General features: G+C 64.8%; 1 protein-coding gene across 1 annotated transcript in view; it reads right to left on the bottom strand.

The window, feature by feature from the left end:
• KDM4B (lysine demethylase 4B) overlaps positions 1-15,614 on the bottom strand; it is an 86,229-nt gene that overhangs the window by 47,308 nt on the left and 23,307 nt on the right.

Below are 15,614 nucleotides of genomic sequence, written 5' to 3'. Positions count from 1 at the left end.
CTGCGGCCATGGCTTCGGGGAGACATGCAGGCCATGCACAGAGCAGAACTGGGCCTGGCGAGAAGGGTGAAGGGCAGCAGGGAGGGTCAGGCCCCATACAGAAGTGAGGAGGGGTGAGGCGGGAGGGCCAAGGGCCCCCACCAGCTGTGGGGCACCCATCCCCAGGCCAGCACCGGAGATGCTCCTAACTCAGAGCCACTAAAGCCTCGATAAGGCTCAGAAAGCAAAACACGAGAAAGCAAGCAGGGGAGGGGCCCCAGGGGAGAAGAGGAAGCCCCCCCCCATCGGAGCTGCAAGGGTGGGGCCCAGGGGGAGAAGAGAAAGCCCCCCCCATCGGAGCTGCAGGGGAGGGGCCCCGGGGGAGAAGAGGAACGCCCCCAGCCTCCCTCTGTCGCCTCTTTGCCTCCTGCTCCCCCAGCCCCAGGACCAAGAGCCAACAGGGAAAGAAGCTTCAGGAATGAGAAACGCTCCATTTGTCACCACTTCCTGAGTTTTATTTTTACATGTTCCACATTTGAAAGATTGCTGATGCTCCGTCATAAATAAGAAAGATGTAAGGCGAAAGTTTGCAAACAGATGACGTGAGAGTGACATCCACTGATGGTGTGTGCGGAAGGAGACGTGGGGGGGCACCGGGGGCTCTTTCCCGGCAGAGAGCGGCGCCAGGAAGGGGCAGCGCCGAGGACGCGGCACCCTGGCCACCCCGAGGGGCTCAGCGGGATGCAACGCTCCGCGTCCAAGCAGAGGCGGGCAGAGCCTGGGTGTGGGTCCTCAATGTCCCGGAGTGCTGAGCGCGACTGTCTGTCTGTCCCGTGAGGACAGGGAGCAGTAGAGGCCGTGGCACATCTGAGTCCTGTCCCAGAGAAATCCCAGGGCAGTGGTTCCCTGCCTCCAGGGCCCAAGAGCCCACGTCCGGGGACATCTGTGGTTGTCACTCTGGGGGCCTCCCGGCATGGAGTGGGGGGCCCGGGGACCACCCCGTGTCCGCAGTGCCGAGGGGAGAGACGCTGCGCGGGCAGCCCTCGTGTTCTAGAATGAGGCGGGCGTGGGGTCGCCTGGTGTGGTCACCCTCCTCCCTCCCTCATGGCGCAAGACACAGGACGAGATGCGTGCGAGCCGGCCCGGACCCCGCGGCTGGCCGAGTCCACTCTGATCAGAGGTTTATTATTGCTTTTTAATAAAATAACAGCCGTCTCTAATCATTAACGCCTGGGCGCAGTGCGGGGCCCTGGCGGAGGCGGCGCCCGCACCCCGTCGCTGCCGGGCAGGTTTCTGCGTCTGGACAAAGCGGAGGTGGCTCTTCTTTAAACAGCCTTTTATCACTTACCTAAAGATGATAAAAGTTAATCCCAATCCAAAGCACCTGTGTGGGATTAACGTCCCCCCCCCAAATAAGGAAATGCAGCGCTCCAGCCCTCCTGGGAACATGCCGGACGACGGGAGGAGCTAATTTATGACTCCAAGGCTGTGATGATTAATGCAATACCCCCGGTCTACAATGCTGCTTTCACTTAATTACCGCCTGTAATTGGGAGTTGTAAAGATAAGATTAATTGGATCTGGTGGATGTTAACAGTTTAATACATTGGAACGTGGCCGCTCTGTTATCGGACAGCACAGGCTGCAGGATGCGGCCGAGCGCGGAGGAGCGCGGCCCCTGGAGGGATTAGGCGGGACTGGAGGACGGGAAGCCGGCAGCGCAGGGACTTCTGGACTCCGGTGGCCACGGGAAAGCTGCCGTCCCAGGGCTGGGAGTGACGCACCACAGCCTCGGTGTGCTGAGAGCCCCAGAGCCAGCCATGCGCCCCCCCACCCCAGGCCACCCCTGGGGGCTCGACAAGACACAAACCTCAGATTTTGCGGGGAGACGAGCAGAACTGGGGTGCAGGCGCGCTACGACACAGGTTCTGAGTAAGGCCCATGTGCCCGTCTATTAAAACAGGGCAGGGTCCTCCCACGGCCCGGAGAAATCCCGGCGCTGTGGACTGCTCCCCGGAGCCCTCTCTCCATGCCACCGCCCTGGGCAGCTGGGTACAGACCTAGCCTCCCACAGGGATGGTCATGTGCCCCCGGAGGAAAGTCCCCCAGACCCCACGGGGCCCCCAGAGCAGAGCCGTGTTACGGGGCATCCCTGCCCCTCGGCCTGGCTCTGGGAGGACAGGAGGGAAGAAGAGCCAGCTGTCCGGGCTGCGCAGGCTCGCCCGCTGACCCCCCGGCAGGAGCATCTGTCTGGCCATTAGCGAGCGAGTTCTCGGGGCCATAAAAGAGTCGGTTTTATTGGCCACCAACATGGGGGCAATTTGTCTTGCTCCCCAGGACCTCTGTCCCCATCCCAAGGTCAAACATCATGGCCGAAAGCAGTCCACTCTGCGGTCCCACGAGCCCAGTGGCCGGTCTCTGGATATGGCAGCCCCAGTCACCCGGTGGCGAAGAGTTTGCCCTGACAGCCAGCCTCCCTGCGTCCGGTCCCTTCGGGGTGGCCAGCAGCAGGGCTCGGAGGGCACGAGGCCCAGCTCCTGAGTGGTGGCGGAAGAATCTGGAGAAGCCGGGGTCATAAATGGGGGCGGAGCAATCCCTGGAACCTAGCGGGCTGGGAGGGGGCGAGCTGACCCGGGGCCTCAGGGAGCAGAACCAGACGTGGGAGTCGGGGGGCCGGAGGAGCCCCTGGGGAAGGCAAAGAGGCAGCCGGCAAGGGGTCGCTCAGGCGCCCCTGGCCGCAGCCCCCCTGCCCGGCCTGTGATAGTCTGGCAGCTGTGCTGGGCCCACGGTGAGTCCCGCACCTGAGGTCGGCCGGCCGGAGTCTGGAACCTTCTCCGTGGTGTCCCGCTGCGTGTCTTGTCTCCCTGTTTCCCCAGCCCTCCCCCTCCACGCGTTCTCTGCTCTGGAACCTTCTCCATAAAGCGCTCCTGAACGACACTAAGCCGGAGAGCCGCAGAGCAGCCGGCCCTGCGGGAGCCGGGTCCCCGACGAGCAGTCGGGGGCCCACAGGGGCTGTGCAGCCCTTGGCAGGCCCCATGACTCCGGGGCAAGGCCCCGGAGGCCGACACACGAATCGGGCATCGGTTGCCAGAGGCGCTGTTCAGAGAGGCCATTGTCTGCGGACATCAGGGCCTCTGGCAAGAAAGGAAACCACTTCTAGATAGGAGTGAGGCGCCCGGGGGACAAAGGGGACACAAGGGTCCCGGGCACCAGCCCCGAGGTATGGAGGGAAGACGTGTGACGCGCACTGGCTGCAAGGTCGTTACCATCCAGCCCCCTCTCGGGTCAAACGACCGACCAGACCACAGGAACGCGCTTCACGCACAGCAGCAAGAGGCCAGCCCGGCGTCCAGACAGCACTTGCCAGAAAGAAGCGACGCCCGGGTCTCAGGGGGCACGGGAGGGGCCGCTCCGGGAAGACGGGTGCCCCCCAGCTTTCCCACGTCTCCTGGGGTAGCTGTAGAGAATGCACTCTCCAATCACGGCTGCCCCACAAGGCAAAGCTGAAAGCCACCACCCTGCCCACTGGCGGGGCTGGGGCAGCGAGCAGTCACATCCAGGGCCCACGGCCTGGCGTTCAGGAGGCCTGACCTGTGTACGGGGGCATCGGGGACGCGCCGCACGGCTCAGGCTCTGGCTTCAGTGCTGAGGCCGGAGCGGAGGGTGTCTTGGGAGCCCGATGAGGCCAGGCCGGGTCCAAGCGGGAACCTGAACGTCCCCAGACGACAGGAGGCTCCTGCCCGCACAGGTCACAACAGACTCCGTGGGCCTAATAAAGATGCTCCGGGACCTGCGACCCGGGCCAGGCCGTGGGGGCTGGGACGGGCAGAGGCCTCCGCCTGGCAGCCGGGCCGGCTCTCGGGGCCAGACCGAGCAGGGCAGCCGGGAGGCGACGTGAGCTCCGCGGGCAGGCCTGTGGCCGCCCCGGGACGGGTGGCTTCCATTTCCCTGACTCACCGGCCCGGGAACGTCTTCCTGTCGGCCGTGGAGGATGCTATTCATAGTGTCATCTTTGTGGTGTTTTGTTTATTCCCCTGGAATGGCTTGATGGATGTGAATAATTATCAGACTATAAAAGCCAGCAAATGTGCTATTTTCTATCGCTCTAAATCATCAAACAAATAAAGTGTGAAACAGCACTTTTGAATATAATTTTCCCCTCTAATGGCTTAGAATTATTATCAAGAACAATGAAAATAAATAAGCAAACGCCTTGTGAGTTAAAAATTAAACGAGCGTGTCACGGAGAGGAGCGCAGAGCGTCTTGGAGAGCAGGGACCTGCTGGTGACCCGCTCGTTACGAGGAGGGCGGGCGGCAGGGCGTGAGCCGTGCGGGGCCCTGTGGCCAGAGGAGTGAGCGCCCGGGGCCGCCTGCCTGCGCGGTGGCACAGCGCCTTGGATCAGGGCACCAGGGTGCTTGTGCCTGGCGCCCAGCCGACCCCCCGCAGCCCCCGGATCCCGTGTGTCATCGCCCGCGACAGCCACAGAACGGTGGCGGGGGGGCGGGGGGGGCTGGCCTCTTCCTCGCCTCTCCAGGGGCCCCACCGGGCCGCGCCAGAGCGGCCTGCTGCCTCTTACATCAGCAAGAAAACCCCACGGGGCGAATTCTCAGGATAAGGAATGTGAAACTCAGCGGAAGCGATCCCACCACCCCCGGAGCCCGGGGGCTGCCCCAGCCACCCCTCGTGTCCTCCAAGGCCTGGCTGCCCGGGGCTGCAGGGTCAGTTATAGGCGCACGGGGGCCCTTGGCAGAAGGGTAGGGTTTCCATGGTAACGAGGTAACTCCCAGCACGCTCTCCTGCGAGGATAAAAGACTTACTGGGGCCGAGGCTCTCCAGCCCTTCCCGGCGGGCCCCTCGGCACCTGCTGGGCCGCCTGGCGAGGGAGCTGGGACATGCGACACTGTGACGAGCTCTCGGCCCGACAGCTGCCGCCGCACGAGGCTCCCGGCAGCCAGGTGTCGCGGTGAGGGGGCCTGTCTCCCCGCCCTTCCTGGTGAGGGACATGTGCCAAGGGCAGGGCCAGCCAGGAGCCTTGGAAATGTCAGCTCGGCCTGACGCACGTCGGAGGGCGAGGAAGTTAATTTCACAGTGTCTGCGCAGGGCCTGCGGAGCCGGGCCCCGGGCCGTTTAACGTGCCGCAATTACGGAAGCAGAAACAAGAAGGCAGGGCCACTGTAAGTGCTGAGAGCGCATGGCACGGAGCAAGCCGCCCGCACGAGCCCAGGAGGGCCCGCAGCTCCAGATGCCAGCAGCCCCGCCAGGGCCCCGCGTGCCGGGTGTGCGGAAGAGCCATCATTTATGCCGTCCTCAACCCCAAAGGCCCGGCCGGGCCCACAGCCAACGCCCTCTGTAGCCATGCATTGGCTCGACGGTTCCAGCACATGGCCCCGTGGTCTGGGTGGTCCGAGCAGAACGGCCCGGTCACAGAACAGGCGGCCCCCAAGCCTCCCAGCCAACGTGCGGAGCGGGAGGGCCCCCCAGAGCTCAGGCACAGGGGTCACTCTGCATCTGAAGACCACCGAGACCAGCCACATCAGCCAGGTCTCCTGAAGTGTCCAAGCACAGCAGGTGCCTACTGCGTCTGGCATTTCGTGTGTGGCATGTAAGTTACGCCTCAGTAAAGCCACCCACAATGACTCAGCCCTGTGGGCACAGGAGCAGGGGGCCCCAGCCCTGGTCTCTGGGCTGAGCGCCACAGATGCACTGAATCAGAGCATCTAACAGGTTACCATGAGCCCTCTCAGAGGGACTAGAAACCTACAGATGCCACCTCTGGAAAAGGCACCAGGCCCTGACAGCTTTACGGAGAGCCTCACAAAACTTTCACACTGGGGGGCCGGGGACCACTTACACACGGTTACCGATCAGACAGGAGTATCAGACGCCTCGGCACTCCTCCTGTGACCTAGCACATTTCTGAATGAAAGAGTGAATGGGAATACGTGGTCACCAACACAGGGACAAGACACACAGGAAAAGGACACTCATACAGCTGCCCTAAATATCACAACATCAGACCCAGAAGCGTATCATGAGACCAAGGGTTGCAAAGACAGTGCAACAGATGAGAATCCACATGAAATTCCACACCGCTGAGTGTCAAAGCTCTTAGCCGACTGGGGCTGGGGAGGGACCTCCCCGCGGTCACAGGGCCCCAGGCGCAAGGGGCACGCTGCCCGGGGTCACGCGCTCCTCAGCACCGAACTACAGGCGCTGGCCAACGTCACAGGTCAAGAAAAAAGACTCAAGGGCAGAAACAACTAGAAGGGAAGAGACACAGTCTCCCACTTGGGGAAGCTGAGAGCAGCTGACACAGACAGAGTGAAGCAGTCCAGTCCGGGGGCAGAACGGAGGATCAGTGTGAGGACAGCCAGGCGTCCCCGGCCCCAGAAGGCCGTCCACAGTGCGTCGCCAGGCCCAGCAGCGTAGACCCCGCCCCTCGTCTGCGGTCCAGGAGGAGGCGCTCTTCGCCACGAGGGGGCTGAACACGCGCCCGGTGCGTGCTCACCACCGCCAGGCTCTGCGCCCGAGCGAGCGGGCACCGCGGGCCGGGCAGCCGGCTCACGGCCTCTGCCCGGCACAGGAGAGCCACGCGAACCGTCAGGACGCTCCCTCAGCTGCGAGCGAGTCCTTCAGCAAACGAGGTAAGGAGACCACGCTGCGATGGGACCCAGGGCCGACTGCCTTCACGACGCAAGCGTGGGGGGCCCTACGCTGGGTGAGGGCAGGGTGGCCTGATGGGGATGGCTGGAATGGGAGAGAGGCGTTAAGGACAGTCGCACCGGGGGACGCCTGGGTGGCTTGGTCGGCTAAGCTTCTGACTCTTGGTTTTGGCTCAGGTCGTGATCTCACGGCTCACGGCATTGAGCCCCAGGTGGGGCTCTGCACCCACAGCGTGAGGCCTGCTGGGGACCCTCTCTCTCCCTCTCTCTCTCTGCCCCTTCCCTCCTCCCTCTCTCCCTCTCTCTCAAAATAAAATAAATTTAAAAAGACAGTCACACCAGATGGCAGGGGCACCCCACATGTCAGTCTGGAGAAAAAGAAGATGCTGGAAAGAGCACTCGGCAGACAGGCTTGCCCTCGAAACGGGAGGGACGAGGAGCCCGTGGGACGGGCAGCTGGGGGTCCCCGTGCCGCCGGGACGGGAGGGAGCGCTGTGGCCGGCTCGGTCTCCCTGGACGGGGACACTGACTACGGGCGCTGGGCACTCGGGGAGGCCTGAGTGGGGGCTCCAGGCCAGGGGGCTCCCTGCAGCCCGGGAGTCTCTGCGCCCCGAGCGCACGGCTGGACTGTCCAGCACACGGACGCCTGCGGTTTCCATCGAGAAATCGCATCTCAACTCCGCAGAGACGCCTCCCTCACCGGTCCTGGCGCCGGGCCCCTTCACGGGACGCGCGCAGACACTCGCTGGGGAGGCAGGACCGCGCGGCCGAGCGGCTTGCTCTCGGGAAAGAACCTCCCTGAGTCACAGCGGCTTTATCTTTAACGGGTCGTCTTACGAACAACAGGCGACGGAACTCGGTGTCTGGCACCAGCAGCCAAGGACCTCAGATAACGACTGTTTTATGGAGACGCGCACAGGAGATAAACAGAAAACAGGGCGTCTCCGGTGGGGACGTGCCCGGGAGGGAGCACAGAGGCCTCTCTCGGGGCCCGGGCCCCCAGCTGCTCCCAGCCCACTCCGTGGCGGCCAGGGACGCTGGGGCTCCGGCCGGCTCACACCGGGCCAGGCCACGTTAATTAAGGACCAGACCCGGCGAGGCGATGGTGCGGAGCCGTGAGCGGCTGGCCTGGAGGCCTCTGACCCGGGCCCCGGTTGACTGTAGACCCGGGACGAGGTCTGTGGTGGGACAGGACTGAAAACGCCCAGGCCCGTGCGTCTTGTTTTTGATGTCTCAAAGTGGTGGGGGGGCCTCCTCAAGTGACGTTCTGCACGGCTGGCACAGGGGACGGGGTGTCTGGCCACGGCCCGGAAGAGAGACCGATGTGTGAGGATGCGCGGAAAGCAAGCCTCCGATGGCGCCCCCCCCCCCCCGGTACTGATGAAACACACGCAGCGTCCGGCGGGAACACGGGTTCAGAGGGACGGCCGCTCATCGCTGTTCCGTCCTCCGCCTCATCCCCCTCGGTGGCCGAGGCCAGCTGCCCCGGCTCTGTCCCCGCAGGAGCCCAGGACAGGACAATCAGTGGGGTGGGGCCTGGGAGGGTGGCCGGCAGTCTGGCTCGCTCCACGGGCGGCTGGGACGTGGTCAACGCGGGGGCACAGGTCTGTCAAAGTGGTTTCCAATCCGATGCCCTGAGATGTGCACTCGCCGCCGCACACACCCGTGACCACAGGACGGGCCACAGGGGCCCCGAGCTCCCCACCTCCTGTGGCTGCGCCGGGAAGGGGGAGCCCACTGGCAGCCAGCTTTCTGTGCAAAGTTGGCAGACTCCGCTCCCGGATCTCAGGCCTCTCCCTTCGGAGGAGCTGAAATCTGCCCACAGCAAGCGCGCCAGCACGGGAGAAATTTGCCATGGAAACCAGACCCCGAGGGCAAACCCCCAACCGTGGAAGGCTTGTCCGGGCGACAGGCGGGCCCTGCGGTAGGGGGAGGGTCCCTCTCTGCTCCTGATCCCAACACTGGGGGTGGGGGCTGTCAGGGTGGGGACTCATGCCCGGCAACGACATTTTCAACAGAAGAACCAACAGCCTCTTAGAGGGCTGGGCACAGAGGGGGCGCACCTGGCACGCGGCCCGGGCCGCCCCTCGGCGCAAACCCTCCTCCCTCAGCGCCGATGCTCGGCTCCACCCTCTGAACAAAAGACTCCAAAGTGAGCGAGGGGCCATCTGCTCCTGCCAGACCAACCCGGGGGGCGTGTGACAGGCCAGCGTCGCCTGTGTCCTCGAGTGGCAGATAGAGGGTGGTTCCGCCCAGTGGGGAAGCAGGGTGCCAGCCCGACCCACTGGCCCGAGGCCCCCAGCTGATGCATCCTCCGGGCCAGAGGAACCTTGCTGGGATCTGGCTGCGTGGAGGGAGTCCCCCACTCCACAGCCCCCCAGCCCCCCACTCCACAGCCCTCTGGTCCCATGTGCCTGGCCTGGCCGCCCGCCTTGCAGCTGCGCACTCTCCACAGGCTGCCCGGCTCCGTCTCTCCCTGCAGACCTCAGCCCTCAGTCCTGTGGGCTTCCGGTCGCTGCCCCCCCGGTCCTGCTCTGGGGGTGGCGGGGGGGGGCCACACGGCCCATGTGGCGTGGTTTGTGTGGGACCCAGAGTGGGCAGGCCGTGAGGACACGAGCTGACTCATCTCCTTCTCTCTGGAAACCCTCTGTTCAGCACCCGTGTGGTGGCAAAGCAACTGCTCATCCACCCCTTCCCCTTCCTGCCCCTCCTCCCACACCCCTCCTGGACCAGGACGTAAGTGCGGCCACGTGACCAGGCACCGGCCAGTGAGACGGGAGAAGCCGTGGGCCTCCATGGCCACCCATCAACGTTTCTAGAATACGCCCTCCCTCGTGCCCCACCAGCCCGGGGCCCCGCAATCCTGTCTCCGTCTCCCACAGGAACCTGACAGCTTCTACTGCAGCTCAGCCTGACTCAGTGATGGTGCCGGGGACCCCGCAGGAGTCCCCTCCCTCCCACGCCTTCTGGGCCAAGCCCCCTTTGCCACCTGGGACACACACTGTCTCCAAGGCTGAGTGACCTCCGGGCCACCCGCTTCCAGAACCCGCCACCCCTCCCGATTCTCAGGGAGACGCTTCGAGGGGCAGGGGGAGCAGGGGTGAGGAAAGCGGGCTCGACCACCACCCCCGCAGTTGGGAGCACCGCAGCCCTGCACTAGGGTCTGCCCGGCCTGGGCGTCGCCCGCGGCCACTACCATCAGGATGTCTCTGGCCGTCCTCATGTGTCGTCAGGGACCTCACGCCCAAGCGTCAGCTGAAAACTCGACTGCACTGTGTGCAGCCGGCCCCGGGCGGAAACAGCCCAGACACCCAAGGACGGAGAACCGAGGGACACACTGCCATCTGGAGGCGGAGTCCCACGGCAGGAAACCCTCCAGCTGTGAAAGGAACGAGCCACCGCTTCGTGTGACAGGCGCGCCCCCCTCACAAACGCCGGGTGCAAATAAGTCCATCTGTACTGAGTTCAAATCTCGCCAATGCTCAGCCACACACAGGGAAGGGACCTGTCCGGTCCGGGCCGTCACCAGCTCTGGGTGGGGCGGGGGTGTGCAGTGGGGGGGTTCTTTCCCCACGTTGTCGGGGTGACACGGGGGCCGACTGCACAGTCGCTCAGCACACAGATGTGTATCTTTGGGGCACGTACACGTTCTGCACACTCTTCTGTACCGCGGTCTACACCACGGCAAACACTTCACGGCAGACACAGTTCTCAGATGCCCTTGACTCCCGGCCCCTGCGGAGTTGACTGCTCCGTCCATGCTAGTGCGCCAGGGTTTGCTGTTCTAATTAAGGCCCCACGTCAGGAAACCCTAAAACAAGGAGATTACCCCGGTGGGCCTGACCTCAGCAGGTGAGCCCTCACAAGGGGCGGGGGGCCCTTCTTCAGGTCCAGGGTGCCTGTGGGAGAGGACCCCATGCCAGCCTGAAGATGGGACACACGTGGCAAGGCGAGGGGCCCCGCTCCCACCGCTGCGAGTCTCTGGCCCCACCAACGACCTAGGTGAGCCTGGACTCGGACCCTCCCCCGAGCCTGCCGACACCCCGGCTCCGGCCTCCAGGACCCTGAATCGAGGACCCAGCTGGCCCACACCTCAGCTCCAGCCTCCAGAGCCGGGAGCAAGGCAATGATGGCCACCGGCCCGCCCGGGCAGCGACAGGAAACCTAGGCCACCTGGCCTCGAGGGGAGGAGGTGAGAGATGAAAACCGCCGACGGCACTGTGCCCGGACGCTCACGGCCGTGCGCTGCAGGCACGGGGCACCGGCTGCTCCTTCACTCTTCCCCCCGCTCTGCTGGCTCTGGAGGTTCCTTCCTCCCTTCCTTCCCCGCCTTCCCTTCCTTCCTCTCTTTCGAGAGTTCCCTTCAAACATGACTGTGGAAAGCGGGAAGGGTGTGAGCGTACAGCGGAGACCCGGACAGCCCACCTCAGCCAGGGGACCAAGGCCAACACCCGGGGTGACGGGCCCGGTGACAGCCCGCACCCCCGGGGTGACGGGAGGAGGGCACTTCCCTCTAGGGTCTTCCTCCCTAAACCCGTCACCCCAGTCTCACGATGAGAAAAGCCCCTGACGCACCCAAGGAAGGGCCTTCTAGAAAACCCCCACCTGGGCCTCCTCGAAACGGTCACAGCGCAGCAAAAACAAGGGAAGTCTGAGAAACTGTCACAGCCCAGAGGAGCCCAGGGAGACGGCCGACCACGTCCCGCGGGAGCCTGGGACACACAGGCCGTAAGCAAGGGCTTTCCTTTCGAAGAACGTGCCGCCCCTGGTCCGTTAACTGTGACAAACGCTCCGGCCTGAGAGGGGGTGCCGGTGGGGAAATGGGGGGGGAACGCTCGGCCTCTCCCCTCAGCGCCTCTGTAAAGCTGGAGCAGTTCTAAGGGGTAAAGCCTTTGTCTAAAGAACAGGACACAGGCGGTGAGCGCCCCGCAGGGGAGCGTCTGCCCCGGGTGCGCCCCTGACACCGCCCTCCCGCCGCCCCCGCGCGGAGCCCATTCCGCAGCACTGCCCGCCGTCCACGGAACCCCCCCCTCGGTCCCGCTGGCTTCTGGAGGGGAGCATACGGCGAGATCTTCCCTTAGCAGAAGGCTGACCCTCCTCCGCTGGTAAAATCACTTTGCGTTCGCCGAGCAAACGCCACCTGTGCCCGTCCCTGCCGGCACGCGAGACGCCAGGAGCCAGCCCACGGGCACAGATCCCCAAGCGCAGCCCCTGGGCGAGCGCCCCGCAGCGCCCCAGGCCTCCCGCGTCCTCCGATCCGCCCCGTGGGGCACCAGCACGTGCGTCATGTGACATGCTGTTGGGGACTGCCAGCCGGCCAGGCCATTAGGCTTCAGGGCGTGTGAGGCTGGAGGAAGCAAGTCAGACCGATGGAACGATCTGGAATTTGCAAAGTGCCGCGCTGTGCAAAGTTCTCCAGCACTGCCCGTTGGACTCGCTGTGGTTAACAAGGCAAAATCCTAGTCACAGTCTGGTGCCACCCAACGCCCCAGTCTGAGACGCAAAGTCTCCACAGCCGAGATCTGCTCTCGGTTTTAGGTTCCCTGCCCGCCCGGACAGGCAGGAAGCTGGGCCCGGGGCGCTGCGGACAAGAGTGCGGTTCTGACGGGAGTCAGGCCGAGGACTCTGTAGAGACAGGGAGGGGACCGGGCCAGGCCTGACACGCCACCATTCCTGCAAGCTCCCCCGGGCACGGGGTGCCCTAAGGCTGAGCCTGCGGCCTGAGGCCAAGCGCCAGCCCGGCCCCATGCTGCGGGTGAGGGGCTCTTAGTGAGCTCCTGGAGCGCCAGGTCGCAGGCCTGCTGGGCCCGGGCACACACAGCTGCCCGCTCTGAGGGGCCCCGGACACAGGCCCGGCGGCTCTGGAGTGGAGCATGTGTGCAGGCACCGCGGAAGGACAAGCTGTGGGGGGCAGTCACGCCACACCCCTGCACGCGGACTCACGCCGAGGGACCCGCCGCCACCTCGTCCACCACCTTCTCAGCCACAGGCTCTGACACCTCCTGCCTCGGCCACATCTGCCCTCGGTTGCTGCTTCTGTCCCTGTCACACGCGCGGGGCCCGGGGCTAGGGAGAGACGAGCCTGCTGCTTCCCCAGCGAGCCAACACGGCGTAGACGGGGCTGCCTTCCTTCCGGGATCCTGGTGGGTCTTTTCCATCCAGCCCCCCCAGGCACGGCAGTACGCTGAGCTGCCCGGCGGCTCTGTCCCCACGCGCCCAGGTAGGGGGAGGGAGGGGCATGGGGAGCATCTATTTCACTTCTGAACTCTGTCCAGGTGACATGACGCAGTGTTGGGAAGTAGAGTTATTAAAACCAATCTGTGAAGTCGTCAGGCTCCTGCCCACCTCCGTCTACACTGGCGCCGCGCCTTCCCTGCCAGCATGAAGCCAGGCAGCGGAGAGGAGGGACTCCTGCCCCTGGACGAGGGGCCGTGCTGCATCAGGGAACGGGGACTTCACGAGGCTCCATCACCCCCCGCCCCCGGCCCCCACGTCCCAGCCTCCCTCCCTGGGGACCAGCCAGAGCACATGGCGGGCACCGTGGTCCAGCAGCGCCACCTGCAGGCAGGCCTGGGGATGGCCGGGAGGGAGGCGGGGAGGCGGGAGGCTCATGGGAAGGATTAACAGATGCCCGAAGGAGGGGCAGCTGGGAGGTGGGCCGATGCTGCCCCACATGGGCCTGCAGGGGGTCTTGAGGGGCCATGCCGGCCCACAGCCAGAGGCCCCTTCCCCCAAGCCTTGCTCCCCCTCCCCGGGCTACAGACCCGCCCACCGGGGGCCCAACTCTCCTGGCCAGCCTCTCTCCCGAGGTGCAGCCGAGAGCAGGAATCTCGGAAGCTGACCAGCACCTGCACCTGCAATGCTCCTCCCCGTGTGCCCCTCGTGCAGGGAGCAGGTGTCCTCAAGCGCACCGCGTGGACACTGGTGCACAGGAACACGCCCCTGCAGGCAGACATGGCCCCGCCTGCTGGGAGTCAAGCTTCATGGTAGCAAGAGGAAGCTGCCCAGTCCCGCCCCCAGGGGAAGATACCAGAGAAACTCTCTGCTGCTCAAAAGGAAAAATTCTCAGCGCACCCAAGCTTCTTAAAGGTCAGAGAAGTGAGTTCTGGTACCACCCCCGCCCCCACTCCCTCCCCAGACTCCAGTTGGCAGGGTCCCATGCCCTTTGTGGGAGCACGATCCGAGGGACCCTAACCCCCGTCGTGCCGAGTCTGCATGGGCGTGCACACACGTGCGTGGGCGAATGGGCGTGCACTCTGCACACGTGTGTGCAGATGTGCGTGGATGTGGGCACACGTGCGGCTGAGGACGGCCCGAGAGACCGCATCCGGGCAAAGAGAAGCAGGAGGCTGGGAGGGGCTGCGTGGGCACGGCCACCACTCTGAGGGGAGGCCAAGGTCAGGGCCCAGACGCTGGGGGGAGCACTGGCTGTCCCCGCCCAGGAGCCCTGAGGAGGCCTCTGGGAGGCACCTCCTCCACCTTCTCTCCCACCCACCCCACCTCCAGCTACACTGCCACCAGGGGCTCCGGGAAGGCCTTGGTTGGGGGGCAGGTGTCCGGCCTGGGACAGCAGATTCCGCTCACTGGACACCGAGCACCTGGGGCACCCCGCATCCCCCCCCTCCCAGCACTGCCCCGCCCCCGTGCCCACCCCCCTCCTGCGCTTGCTGACTGACTGGGCCCCGGGGACGCCGGGCAGGAGGTGGGTTGCAAGTGCTGGGTCTATTTTAAATCCCCATCTCAAAAGGGATTTTGAAGCACTCAAACGCTTCCGATATTCTTAGCCACGCTGCCTGACAGCACCACCTAATGCTGGCCTGAAGCAATCCCATGCTTTTACCGGCACCAGGCTGTTTGCGCCGCTGTGACACACAAATCACACTGCCCAAGTAGCAACAGACCCAGAAAGAGTTCCTAAGACGCTGAAAACCTGAGTACGTTGACACTTAAAAAAAAAAAAACGCTACTGAAATACTCGGAAATGGTTGCAATTAAGCTGCTGCTGACGCACGCACAGCTCAATCAGGGAGACAGGTGCTCGCGCGCCCCACGCCAGGAGCAGTGCCCCGACCCTCGTGCTCCAGGCAGGGGCGCTGCCCTCCTGGGGGCCGCTGACCAGCCCTGGGACCACCGGCCCAGGGACCGGAGGCACCGCGCCAACCCTTGGGCCAGTGTCTGGGGCGGCCGAGAGGGATCTTGCCTGGAGAACCAGCTCCCCCGCAGACGGCAAGGGGCCACCATGGCCCCAGCACCGAGGCCCCTCTCTGTGCCTGGCTATGGCTGGGGGCTGGGGACCCAGAGGAGACGGAGGGCCCTGCCCTCACGGGGTGAGCCCAGCGCCGAGGACGGAGATACACCGATGTCAGACGTAGCTAGTATGAGTGTGGGGGTGCCCTGCTGACATCCAGGGCCCCCACTCCGGTTCCGGGGAGAGGGCGGAAGGGTGCCCAGCATGGAGACTGAGCTGAGCTGTCCCGGCTGGGGGTGCAGGGAGCTTGGCAGAGGCTGGGGGTGGAGCCCCGGGGAGCCGGGTCCTACACGGCTGTGCCTTGAGCACACCCACTGGCCACAGTCAGTCACCAGGAGGGACTTCCACACGCAATCCTATTCCCCTTCAGCACTGAAACCAAGACCAAGGTCAAGCTGCCTTCCTCCAGAACATTCTTTCCCTGAACTGAACTGCTGTGCCCAATGCCAGTCTTCCAGGCTGCTGCCCAGGGCTCTCAGGACTGGATGGTGGCAAAGGGGTGGAAACGGTGGGGGTGGGGGGTCAGTAGCGGACGGTGCACTGGGCTGTGGCCTGGGGACTCCCAGATGGGGGTGGTCGGGGGCGGGAGTGTGCAGAGCCAGGCGTCAGTCAGTCCTGCCTGTGAGCTGCCCGGCAGTCACGGACTGCTGCCCCCCACGTTCCTGCACTTGCTCCCACCCACCGACAGCTCGTGGGCTACCCGTCTCCCTTTCGACACCGGCC

This window comes from Suricata suricatta, chromosome 12 (assembly GCF_006229205.1).
Source record: "Suricata suricatta isolate VVHF042 chromosome 12, meerkat_22Aug2017_6uvM2_HiC, whole genome shotgun sequence".
NCBI lineage: Eukaryota > Metazoa > Chordata > Mammalia > Carnivora > Herpestidae > Suricata > Suricata suricatta.
This window is presented reverse-complemented; position numbering and strand designations above follow the sequence as displayed.